Source organism: Halichoerus grypus, chromosome 2, assembly GCF_964656455.1.
Source record: "Halichoerus grypus chromosome 2, mHalGry1.hap1.1, whole genome shotgun sequence".
NCBI lineage: Eukaryota > Metazoa > Chordata > Mammalia > Carnivora > Phocidae > Halichoerus > Halichoerus grypus.
In genome coordinates, this window is record NC_135713.1 from 172,684,586 (window position 1) to 172,690,379 (window position 5,794).

Consider the following 5,794-nt stretch of genomic DNA (forward strand, 5'->3'; position numbering starts at 1 on the left):
TAAGGCTCTCTCCTAGAAGAGAAGCCCTACCCCAGGAAAGCCCTGAGGGGCTCAAGTGGGGACAAGTCACCATGACTCTACAATCACAGGTCATTATTAACCAAGGGTTCCTCACCCTCCTTCCCCTCCCCTGCCAAAGAGGCTTAACTCTTCCTGGAAAATGGGTGATCTTGGGAGGAAGAGGGAAAGGAAAGGGGACCCCAATTTATTGAGTATCTTCTGTGTCAGGCAGGAATTATGCTGGAGTTGAGATAAAAAGGTAAGCACAACCAGGTCAGGGAGACACACCTATACAAAGGATTATAACCCAGCATGACTAGTGCTTTGTACAGATTTTCTACTAAGTTCCATGGGAGCAAAGGGAGGAGTTACTGGCTTTGCCTGGGGGAGTTGGACAAGTTGTCAGAGAGTGGAGAACTTCTACAGGAGAGCTTCAAGGATGAATGAAGTTTGCCAGAGGAAGGAAGGGCAGTTCAGATGATGGGAAGAGTGTAGGCCCTCTGCTGGGGATGGGAAGGTGATGTGGTAGGTAGAAGTTGTAGCATCTGGGTGGGGGGATGCTGGTAGAGGGTCATTTGATCCAGAGTCTAAAGAGGAATGAGCGGCCTGCTGAAGAGTTTAGAAAACTGGTGGTAGTTGCTAAGCAGAGGAAATGTCATGATCAAATTTGTATTTTAGGAGCATAGCCCTAGTGGCCGTGTGAAAGATGGACAGGACGTTTATGAAGCATGCCTGGATACCAGCCCCCAGAAGATTTCTCATGAATCCATGAATCTGATGCTTGGCATTAACAAGACTCTTCCACAATCCATTCCTGGCTATTACCTATCCCTGGAATTGTAGCCCTAGAAGAAGACTATCTAAAGTGGTGGAGTGACTGCTTTCTAAAGAGCTTCTGTCCAAAATAAACTGTATCTTTGGCATTATTCAGGCTCCATTATTCTTCCTTTCTGGGCATTGTGGTGGACTCTCTGTGGGTTAGCAGGACCCTAAGCATGCATGGGCAGTGAGTCCTTGAATACAAGGCAGGAAGAAGTGGGAGGGTCAGGGGAAGGTCCTCCCAGCTAGTTCCTTTCCTCCTTCCGTGTCTATGACTTCAGACAGAGCAAATGGCACAAGAATATTTTCTGCAGCATCCTGTGAATATGAATTTGGTCAAGCATAAAAATTAATGACCAGGTAGCACATAGCAGGCCTATTGGAACAGCCTCTATTAGGGCAAGACTCAGAAGGAGCCGGGGCAGGAGCAAGTGTGGAAATACTCCATTCGAAGGCAACACACTGATATCTAGCAGGACTGGATGCCTAAACCCAGCAGAGTGACCCTGACCCTTGAGAAGTGGGACTTTGAGTGGCGTGAGTTGGGAAGTGCCCGTTCCTGCCTGGAGTGATGAAGAGTAACGATACAGTTAGGTGGTAGGCTCTGGGGGTGGAGCTTTTGATTCAGATGTTACCTAAGTAGAGGATAAACCTAGATCTTCCAGAGAAGCCCTAACAAAAATAAGATGTTTTGAGCTGACTGCTCCATCCCCCAGTTTACTTCCTTCCACTTAGATTCTACAATGTAGCCTGCTGAGTTTGGTCTCCCATGTCTGCTTGTCTCTTGTCTCTCTTGCTTCTCATATAATATATCTTATAAGCTCCATGTCTAATGGCCTCATCAGCCTGTGCATCGGAATGAGATATCTTCTTTTACTGGTTGTTCATCCCTGTCCCAAACGCCTCCATGCTCCAGTCTCATTTGGCCATTTATGGGAGTTCATGAGAATACCCTTGAAATATTCTCAACAATCTCACCTCTTATCTGTCATTCTGAATGCCAAGGTATGACCCTCCCCTGCAAAGATACTTGAGAATAGCGTCCTACAACTTCCACGGACGTTCCCAGATAGTTCTGAAGACCTTAGAAAGTTGTTGGTGTTCTTTTGTGAACTTCTCATTTTTCTCATCTGCATTCAACCCCCTCTGTTTAGGGGAAAACTGCATTTTCTCCCTATGGAAATTGATATGAGCTAGACACTCTCTCCCTACTTGCTGGAAGGTAGGGTTTGGGATTAGGATGTTTCTTTCTGACCACATGGATTTTTAGGGAGTGACACTAAGACTTAGGGGTGGTCGAAAACAATTCACAACAGCGGAGGTGCCAGCAACAGCCCCTAACCAGACCGTTGCTGTGACCGGTGCTTGGCTCTGTCGTTGCTACTTGCCTTATTTTGGCTCCTGATACTTACCTGAGCCTGGTTCACTAGTCTTCCCTGCTGTTTCTGTGAGCTGTGTAATAATATCTTTCCAAAATTCCCGCTCTCTCAAGTTGGTCAGAATTGGTTCTTTGGCTTGCATTCACAAGCATTGATTTGTGTGAAAATTGGTGTCAGGAGTGGACCCAGGCCAAATATGCCCAGGGAATTGGCAGTAGTCTGGGTTTCATGAACAGGTCTAGTTAGAAGCTGAAGGCAACAATGACTCTAGAACGTGGATGTGATCCCCCTCTTTACTCCTGACAAGGATTCTGACTGGCCCTGCTAGCACTTGGGGTCTCCTCCTGGGGCTTTCCTTTCTGACTCTGGCCTTTGCCACACAGACTGGATTTTCACATTCTGTCTAGGCTTCCAGGGCATCTAATTCTGAACAGATCTTGGTTTGGACTTGCTGCACCTGACTGAGTAGCCTGCAAGGATTCAGCCATTGCCAAGGCCATGGGAAAGTCTCAGGGAAGGAAGAGAGGCAGACAAACGTAATACTATCTGAAAGTAAGTTTGGAGTTTTTCTCTGAAAACACATTTTCAAACTCTTATTTACTTATTTATTGAGAGAGAGAGAGTGAGCGAGCATGAGCAGGGGGGAGAGGCAGAGGGAGAAGCAGACTCCCCGCTGAGCAAGGAGCCCGATGTGGGGCTCGATCCCAGGACCCTGGGATCATGACCCGAGCTGAAGGCAGACACTTAACCGATTGAGCCACCCAGGTGCCCCCATTTTCAAACTCTTTATTCAAAATATCTTTATTTTTAAACTCCTAAAATATTGAGAGAGGATGACAACTTTGATTTTTTATTTGTTTTCAGATAGTCTGGATCAGGGATCCATCAACTACAGCCCATAGGCCAAGTCTAGCCCCCATCTGGTTCTGTATATAGCCCGTGAGCTACGACTGGTCTTTATACTTTACATGAATGATATTTAGTGACAAGTGAAATTATATGGAATTAAATGTCAGTGTCTGTAAAGTTTTATTTGAATCTAGCCACACTTAACCAGTTTATGCATTGTCTCTGGTTGCTTTTGCCCTACAGCATTAGAGTTGAGTAGCTGGGACAGAGAAAATGACCTGCAAAGCCTAAAGTACTTACTATCTGCCCTTTACAGAAAACATCTGTTGACCCTTAGTCGAGATGCAAAAAATGAAGAAAGACATGATTTCAGAAAACTATGGTTTACGATATAACACAAATGAATGCACAGATTATCTAGCTCTGATAGTGTGTTCTAATCCTTCCCTTCCCCTTGCAAAAAGATTTAAATAGGGGGCGGAGCAAGATGGCGGAGGAGTAGGAGACCTGGATTTCGTCTCCTCTCAGGAATTCAGCTGGATAGGGATCAAACCATTCTGAACACCTACAAACTCAACAGGAGATCGAAGAAAAGAATAGCAACAACTCTCTGAACAGAAAAGCGACCACTTTTTGGAAGGTAGGACGTGCGGAGAAGTGAATCCGAGGCGATATTCGGGAGGATAGACGGCGGGGGAGGGGCCTCCGACGGCCGCTTCTGGCAAGTGATAGAGCCACGGAGCACAAAATCGGAACTTTTAAAAGTCTGCTCCGCTGAGGGACATCACTCTGGTGGCGAAGTGGGGGGTGGAACCCTCGCGGGACAGTGTGGTCTCAGGACCCTCGGGGTCACAGAAAGACCGGGGGTCCCTGAGTGCGGCAGAGCTCCCAAGTATCGGAGCAGGGAAGCTGGCTGCAGAGACGGAGCCCAGGCGCGGGCTCTCAGCTCGGGGTTGTCATAAACCGTGATCCGCGGCACAGTCGGGCCACAGCTCCTCCAGCAGGGACCCAACAAGCGGCAGATCCGGGGAGACTCACCTTCTTCCCCCAGGAGGAGAGGTGCGGGAGCGCACCGCGGGGATCTGCTGGGTTTGGAGACTCCACCCGGGGTCGGGTGCCAGATAGAAAGGCGCGGTCACAGGCCGGGTGAGCGCGGAGTGCGGCCGGAGACCGGGGAGACGGGAGTGACTGACTGCTTTTCTCTGGGGGCTCGCTGAGGAGCGGGACCCCGAGTTCTCGGCTCCGCCGGGGCGGAGACTGGGAGGCTGCCATTTTCACTCTCCGCCTCCAAAGCTGTACGGAAAGCTTGCAGGGAACAAAAGCTCCGGAGAGCAAACCCGAGCAGATTACTTAGCCCGGACCGGCAAGGGCGGGGCAATTTTGCCTCCGGCAAAGACATTTGGGAACCACGGCAACAGGCCCCTCCCCCAGAAGATCAGCGAGAACAGCCAGCCAAGACCAAGTTTACCGATCAATGAGAACGGCAGAACTCCAGCGCTAGGGGAACACTGCACATAGAATTCATGGCTTTTTTACCATGATTCTTTAGTCTTTCAAAGTTAATTATTTTTTTTAACTGTCTTTTTTTCTTTTTTCCTTTTTTCTTTTTTTTTGAATTTTTCTTTTTCCCTTTTTCAACCAACATCTTATCAATCCCTTTTTTAAAAAAAAAACATTTTTATTTTTCATTTAAAGTCATATTCTATCCCTTCATAGTAGTTACCCGTATTTTTGGCATATATATATAAGTTGTTCTCTCTTTAAAATCTTGAGATAGTTTCTTCTAACAGATCAAAATATACTCTAAATCTCTAGTGTATGGTTTTTTTCTACTCCCCTGCCTGATCACATTCTCTCCCTTTTTTCTTTCTTTCTTTTTTTTTTTTTTTAATCCTCTTCTTTCTTTTTTCAAACAACTTATCAAATCCTTTTTTAAAATTTTTTATAATTTCCATCTTTACAGTCATATTCCATCCCTTCATCATATCAACCCTTATTTTTGTACATATATAAGTTTTTCTTTCTTTAAAATTTTGGGAGGGACTTTCTTTTAACAGACCAAAATACACCCAAAATCTAGTGTGTGGCACTGATCTATAATCCAGCCTGATCATATTTGATCACATTCTGTTTTTGTTTTGTTTTGTTTTGTTCTGCTTTTGTTTGTTTTTATCTTTATCTTTTTCTTTTTTCTTTTTTTCTTTCCTTTTCTTTTTTCTCTCTTTCCCTTTCTTTTCCCACTGCTTCAGGTCTTTTCTGATTTGTTTAGAGTATATTTTCTGGGGACGTTGTTACCCTGCTAGCATTTTGTTCTCTCATTAATCTATTCTCCTCTGCACAAAATGACAAGACGGAAAAAATCACCTCAACAAAAAGAACAAGAGGTAGTACCAACTGCCAAGGACCTACTCGATACGGACATTAGTACGATGTCAGATCTAGAGTTCAGAATCATCACTTTAAAGATACTAGCTGGGCTTGAAAAAAACATGGAAGTTATTAGAGAAACCCTTTCTGGAGAAGTAAAAGAACTAAAATCGAACCAAGTAGAAATCAAAAAGGCTATTAATGAGGTGCAATCAAATATGGGGGCACTAACTGCTAGGATAAATGAGGCAGAAGAAAGAATCAGTGAGATAGAAGACCAAATGATGGAAAATAAAGAAGCTGAGAAAAAGAGAGATAAACAACTACTGGATCACGAGGGCAGAATTCGAGAAATAAACGATACCATAAGACGAAACAAC